This window comes from Pipistrellus kuhlii, unplaced genomic scaffold (genome assembly GCF_014108245.1).
Source record: "Pipistrellus kuhlii isolate mPipKuh1 unplaced genomic scaffold, mPipKuh1.p scaffold_m20_p_23, whole genome shotgun sequence".
NCBI classification, from domain to species: domain Eukaryota; kingdom Metazoa; phylum Chordata; class Mammalia; order Chiroptera; family Vespertilionidae; genus Pipistrellus; species Pipistrellus kuhlii.
In genome coordinates, this window is record NW_023425522.1 from 7,095,062 (window position 1) to 7,102,610 (window position 7,549).

Below are 7,549 nucleotides of genomic sequence, written 5' to 3' on the forward strand. Positions count from 1 at the left end.
ATTAGGCGGATGGGCGCTGCTTCCTGTGACCTGGGAGAAGGGACTTCAGGAAAGGGCGGGGCTTCAGGGACCTCCCCTCTTAGGCAACAGGGAAGCTGTGAGACTCAGGCCTGACCAGACGCAGCTGCATGCTGCCCACCTGCATAGGGCATGTGCCTCATCCACACTCACGCTGTGAGATGGGTGATTACTGCCCCTGGCTTCCTGATGAAGCAGCTGGGATCCAGGAGCGGGGAGGGTGCTTTCTCCACTTCAGATGGGGCCGAAAGCCCAGCTGGGGTCTGAGTCGGGATCTGCCAGGCTCTGTCTCTGGCGACAGGAGTTCCTTGGGTGCTTTTGTCACCCTGGACTGCTCACCACACCCCCACCTCTTTGCAGATCACACAGAAAAGGCTTTTGCCTGTTGTCAGGGACACACGCTGAAGTCTAGGGAGCGTTGGTGTTCTCAGCGATTCACAGACAAGACCAACTGCCATAGAAATAACGTGTGGACCCTTTCTGATTTAAGTGCCTCTCATATCCTTGATGTCAAGCCAGAAAGAGACTTTAATAAGCACTTTGCTGGGTTTCCTCTAAGATTACTCCCCAGAGGTGCCTGTCAAGATATTCTTGTAAAATTAAATCGAGTTTCAATGGTCAAACAAATTTGAAAAAGTTGCCTATTACACTTTCTCAATGCACATTAGTTCATTAAAATGTCTGAGCCCTAGCTGGTTGGGCTCAGTGGATAGAGCGTCGGCCTGCGGACTAAAAGGTCTTGGGTTCAAGTCCACTTAAGGGCACATGTCCAGGTTGTAGGCTTGATCCCCAGTAGGGGGGTGCAGGAGGCAGCCAATCAATGATCCTCTCATCACTGATGTTTCTATCTCTATCTCTCTCCCTTTCTCTCTGAAATCAATAAAAATATATTTTAAAAAAATAAACAATGGGGTAACAAGCAAAGGAGGCAGGACAGAGACCACCTCCGGGGACTTGGCCACCTCGTCCGGGCTGGCTGGCTGCACCGTGTGGCCGGCCAAGCCCTGCCGAGCTATGCAGCACCCGCCACTCTGGCTTCATGGGATTTGTGAAGGTTTTTCTTTCAATCCCACTGGCCTTGTCCAAAAGGAACACCACTTCGGGGGATTGCTGAGCATTACGGGGTCATGATGTCTGGTGGATTTCCCTGGGCGAACCTCACCCTCCTAAGCTATTGGGAATTTTCATCTCCTCGGGGAGCCACCGTGCTCTCTCTGCCCCGCCCCCAGCCTGGCCCTGTACCTGGCTCCTGGCCTGTTCTGATAGAAAAGGCAGCCTCTTTGGGAGACAAGACAGACCCATAGTCATCCATGCACTGCGTGGAAAGGCAGCAGGTGGTGACAAAGGAAAAGCACTGGATGTCCAGTGAGAAAACCCAGTTCCCATTCCCGGCGCCCTCAACCTGTTTGAGCCAGCCATCCTATCTGCAGAACATGGACGCTGTACCTGCCTCCTCTATCAGTAATTAGACACAAGAACAGGTGTAAGGCCGTTCACAAGTGTAACTTCTACACATTTTGCAGATGAAGAAAGTGAGGCTCAGAGGGGACAAGAAAGTTCCTGTGATCACTGAGGGTGGCAGAACCAGGCATAAGAGCCAGGCTGCTGGATATAACTGCCACAGTCCGTCCCCGGGTCCGTCTGTCGCTCTCACTTCCGGCCTGACTCTCTGCGTTGTCATGAGGATTGAATGAGATGCCGTGGAACCAGGGAGCCTCAGCCCGCCGTGCCCTGTGAGTGCTGAGAGCCTCCCGGCGCTCAGGGGACCTTTCTGGCAGCATCTAGGGATAAGGACAGTTTTTTGCTGCTGTGATCATAATACCGCCACTGCTGCAAAATCAGGGAATCACCCAGGGAAAATGCCTGATTGCATCCATCCAAAGTTAAATGAACAGCTGGGAGGCCCCTGAGTCCGGCCCTCAGCCTCTGGCGGTGCACACACCCTCCTCCTGCCATTCCTTGTGGACAGCTCCGTGACAGATGAGTTCCTGCTGAGCATGTAAGTCAGAAAGCATAGCAGCCAGGCAGCCCAATCCAATGGCTGCATCATCACTGAGGCGAGTCCCGCTTCCTCCTACAGCCCAGCAGGGGGCAGTGCAGGAGTGCAAGGAATAGGGCCCGTTTAGGGAGGAGGAGCTGGCTAACCTTAGGGTTGATGACCTTTAGGAGACCCCTCAGTAAAGCCAATATTGAAATAAAGCGAGTCACATGACTATTCTTGTTTTGTTTCCCGGGGCATGTAAAAGTTATGTTTACACTATGCTGCAGTCCAAGCATGTCAAACTCGGGGCTCACGGGCCACATGCCTCGTTTATTTGGCATGCCAGCCTTTGAATTTGACATGCTTGCCATAATCTATTACATGTGCAATAAATCTTAAAAAAAAACAATGTACACACTTGTCAAAAATACTTGGTTGCTAAATAACGCTAAGCATCATCTGAGCCTTCAGCGAGTTGTAATCTTTTTGCCTTCAGTCTGGAAAAGTCACAGTATCTGCAGAGCACAGTAACACACAGCACCGTGAAACAAGGAATGCCTGCGCTGCCCCACAGGACCCGTTTCATTCCAATAAGGCTTACGTGTATATTAACCGTGAGAGGAGTTTTCCTAACATTATCTCAGTAAATGCGCAAAGCAAGGCTAATGTGGGGACTATCGGACCATTTTAGAGATAGGAAAGCGGAGCCTTTGAAGAGTGGATGGCCTATGCCCCTTAGCTTTTGCATCCAGATTCATTTCAGCTGCCCCCAGTCCACACAGGAGCAGCTGCCTGTGTCTCGGGCGTCTTCACTTCCTGGCACCTCCACTTACTGTTGCTGGATTGCTGTGGGTCCGTGACGTGCGGGCACAGCGTTGGGCTGGGCCTCCGCAGACCTGAGTTCTAATGCTGAAACTGCCTCTGCCTGTGGAGGGAACAACCAGGCAATTATCCAGGCTCCTCCCACCCCAATCTGTGATTCAACTTGGGGCTGAAGTATGAACGGGGAGAAAGTGGGAACCCACCTGGGACAGGACCCCACCGGGTGATTTGCTATGGTTTCAATCGCCCATCTGTCACTCACCCCAAATCGGAATTTGGCAAGATCCATATGCCAAGTGGATATTCATGGATTGAGCACTTTTCAAAGGAACTACACGGCTAAGGCAGTAACGCACGCTCTGCCAACCAGCGTGTGCAGCATACCTCCCAGGCACACAGAGTAAGGCTGGTGGTGGCTTCTGCCGGGTCCCTGATACATGCTCACTCCATCCTCCCTTTCCTCTCATTCTCTAGAGAGCCTGGTGGAATCCAAGGAACTGGGTCACTTAGTTACGGAGATAGTTCTGAATCTTTCCGGATTCATTTTTAAAAAATCATTACTAACTTTGTTCCTTTCCCTCTAACCAGAATCAAATTATTTGAGACTCGTGTCATAATGGATGCTGTTTGGGAAGCTGAGAAAGACTGGCCGAAGGCTGGCAGTATCAGTCCAGATGGGCTCGGTTCTGCTGCAGTAACAAATAACTCCCAAATCCCAGTAGTTTAAACCAACAGACTTATTTGTAGCTCATTCTATATGTGCATTTTGGTGGAAAGGGGATGCCTCCTCACTGTAGCCATCAGAGAGGCACCGGTCAGGGGGTGAGTCCCTGCTGTGCGTGGTGAGTGCAAAACATCTTCTCCAAGTCTTATCTTCAGTGAAGAGGAGGGTAAAGTCCAATGTCTGGGTTTTGATAGCAAAGAACCAGGCCATGGAATCTCGGAGGCTCCTCCCCAGGCCCTGGCATCCACCAAGGTCCGTCAAGGTCATGAGTAGGCCTCCTCTGGGTGTCTCTTTTAGTTTCATCTGGGTGAATGAGATGTCTGCTAGAATGTTTATAAGTTCGGGTACATCCTAAGGACTTTAGACATTTCCATTAATACATAAATAATCGCCGCCACCAGTTAAGACTAATTTCTATTTGGACCACCAGAGTCATCCCCAGTGGCCTCTGCCCACCACACAGTTGTTAAGTTAAAATATATTTGTAATTAGAGTCCCTGAAAAAGAAAGACAAAAACAATGAAACAACTAATATTTAAAATTCAGCCACCCTTGGGCTGGCTTTAGCTCAGCGATTCCTTCGAGTAAAATTCAGCCACCCACCGAAAGTCGCAGATTTGATTCCCAGTCAGGGGCACGTACCTGGCTTGCAGGTTTGGTCCTCTGTCAGGGTGAGAGCAGGAGGCAACCAATCGATGTGTCCCTCTCACATCTATGTTTCTCTCTCTCTCTTTCTCTCTCTCCCACCCACTCACTCTAAAAATCAATGAAAAAAAAATAGCCTCAGGCGAGGATTAACCAAAGAAACAAATAAAAAACGTTATCATAGTTTTAAACAGATTACATTTCTAAAACGCTTGGCTCAGAGTAAAATCCTCAGGAAATGAAGTCCTCGTCCTTCCATTCTTCCACACAGCTCAGGGGAGAGACCCTGGAGCTACAGCTCCTGATAAGCACTTCAATGGGGGGAGACCAGCCACTGTTTCTCAAGGGAAGACCAGGCCATACCATAGAACTTTCTTCTAACAGCATCACTCAGCCATGCTGTCCTAGACCACAGGATTCTCTCCGATGTGGGCTTCCGGACTACAGCTGCATCTTACAAACACGTGTGCATACACTTACCTTTCCTCCTGTGCAACAACGCCTGGGTGCCTTCCTCTTTGTAGAATAACTAGCCTGCCAGGGTTTGGTGAGCATGCCTGTGCTAGTTACTCATGAGCTTCTTGATTGGCAAGTCATGTTTAAATATGACTGGAGCCTAGTCAGGTGTGGCTCAGGGGTTGAGTGTCGACCCAAGAATCAAGAGGTCCCTGGTTCGATTCCCGGTCAGGGCACATGCCTGGGTTGCGGGCTTGATCCCAAGTAGGAAGTGTGCAGGAGGCAGCCAATCAATGATTCTCCCTCATCATTGATGTTTCCATCTCTTTCTCCCTCTCCCTTCCTCTCTGAAATCAACATATATATAGACTGGAACTCTGAGAGGGGTCATAGGCTTGTTGGTAGGTGTCTGTGTCTAAAGCCGTCAGTTTTGCCTGATATCCAAGCCCACGGAAACATACACAAATGTTAGGTTTTAGAGACTCTCTCTCAGCAACCACTCTGCTGGGGCTGTGAGGGATGAAAAGTGAGCACCATCCTGTCAGGAGGCACTAGGCTTCCAGACAATAGGCCTAGAAACATGGCAATGCCCCATGCCAGAGTCCCGGGGTAGAGCCAACCACAGTAACAAAAAGCAACCCATGGAGCAGATGCTATGCTAATGCTCCCACGCCAGCTCGCTGAGCCCCTCACACCCACTGCCCAGTGCAGCATTGAGGAAACTGGCACAGAGAGGCGAAGTCTCCAGCTCAAGGCTGCAGTCAGTAAGGGATGGTGCAGACCCCACGCCCTTAGCCATCATCAAAATGACACGTTGGCTGGGCTCTGCAATTCTCCATCTAAAACCCAGGTGCAAATTGGCAAAGCTGGGCGCTGGCTCTTCACTGGGCTGACCCCAGCAGGGAGCCCTGGATGGTGGCCAGTCTTTCCTCTCAGGGCCTTTTGTTGACAGCTTCGCCTGGGGCTCTTCCGCCCTCTGAATGTCAGTGTCGTGGCCGTGGGCAGATACACAGCAGCCCACCTGAACTCACGGAGAAGCAGGGGCACAGAACGACAGCTGGCACTCTCAGCACACCTTCCCGGACCTGATGCTTGGGAAAATGTTTGGGAAGAGGAGGCTGCTCCGGGCATTGCAGGGCACACCCAGGTGAGATTCTCTGAGCACCTGCCCCTAGGCGCCCCAGGCAAGGCGTTCGCACTCTAGCCGGTGGCTGCCAGGTCTGCACGGGCAGGCAAGCCGGGCACTTATGTCCACAATGAGCATCTCTGGGGTGGGCTTTGGAAGGCTGCCGTCCCAGGGAGGCCCACTCACCAGTTCATCCTGCTCCAAACACCCTCTAATTCCAGCATTTGGAAGTGAGATCATGCTCACTGAAGGTATCAGTCATTGGCACTCTAGTTTAAATCAGCATCTCCGGCTTTCCTGACCGTGAGTTTAGTAAACATAACAAAGAGAGAGGGCGCACATGAGCACCAAGAGGAAGAGAAGCGGAAGGATGTAAATGTGTGGCCCACACAGGTCTGGTGACAGAGAGTCCAGAATGTTCCCTTCACTGACACACACAAATGATAGTATGTGCAACTATCCCATACTTCCTTTTTAATTTTCATCGAAAATACATGAGCTTAAAAATAAATTTTGTGTTATTTTTAATGTGTTTTTTCTTCTAAATTTCTACCTAAAAGTAAATCAGTTTGCAAGGAAAATCAAATGATAAAAGGAGAACAGTCGAATGGAATGACACCTTATCTCAGTGAAGTGGAGCAAATGTTCGAATGTTGGTGCTTAAATTGCCAGGCACTTTTGCTTCTAAAAATAAACAATGCTAAGCGTGCAGTCTGGTTTGAGGCAGTAGGGTACTGCGTGTTCCTTAATGTGCTCACTTACAATATTGTATTAACTTATCTTATATTTTAAAGTAGCATTTTACTGAGGCCACAGGTTGTTAGACACATAATCTGCGGTTGTGGGGAGGGGGGGGAGAGGGAGCGGGGTGTGGATCACCAAATTCTAGCAATGCTAGATATGTTCAGATTCATTGCAAAGTGTATTTGTGTTTAGTAAACACGTCATTTCAGGAAACCTGAATGTTTCAAATAAAATCTCTTCCTCTTCCAAAACTGGTTTTGCTCAGTGGATAGAGCGTCAGCCTGCCGACTGAAGGGTCCTGGGTTTGATTCCGGTCAAGGGCATGTACCTTGATTTCGGGCACATCTCCAGTAGAGGGTGTGCAGGAGGCAGCTGATGGGTGACTCTCTCTCATCGATGTTTCTAACTCTTTATCTCTCTCCCTTCCTCTCTGTAAAAAAAAAAAAAAATCAATAAAATATATATATTTTTTTAAATCTCTTCCTCTGCTTATGCGACTGTAACATGCACACTGCCACATATTAAGGGAAAAACCCAGTTCCTTCTGCACGTCGGGGCTCCAGTGATGTTCCCATGGAATTTTGTGTTTTGTTGAACGACACATATTTGAAGAGGCATAAAATGGAATTTTCCAGAATAAGCCCAGTCTAGAGAAGGCAAGCTGGGTCCCAGGCCTCTCTTCACCCATAGCAGAAGGGTTTGCTGCCCTCCACAGGGCCTGTTTGGTCTATGACTCATTGCCCCTGCATATCTGCGTGGGTAGACCCTGTGTCACTATCACAAAACGCAGCCAGAGTCTGAGCCTAGAGAGGACGACACGCCTTGGAGATGTTTCCAAACACACTCGCTCAGCTCTCAAACAAGAAGCCTTCCGTGGGGGATGCGGCTGAAGGTGTCACGGGACAGTGATGATCTGAGGCCTGAGAGGGAAGCCGACCCCATCTGCTGGCACAGGGGGCACGTGGAGGAGGGAGCCGGGCTCAGTGCCACACCAGGGGCAGGCAGGGGCTCAACTGAAAACCGATTCCTTGCC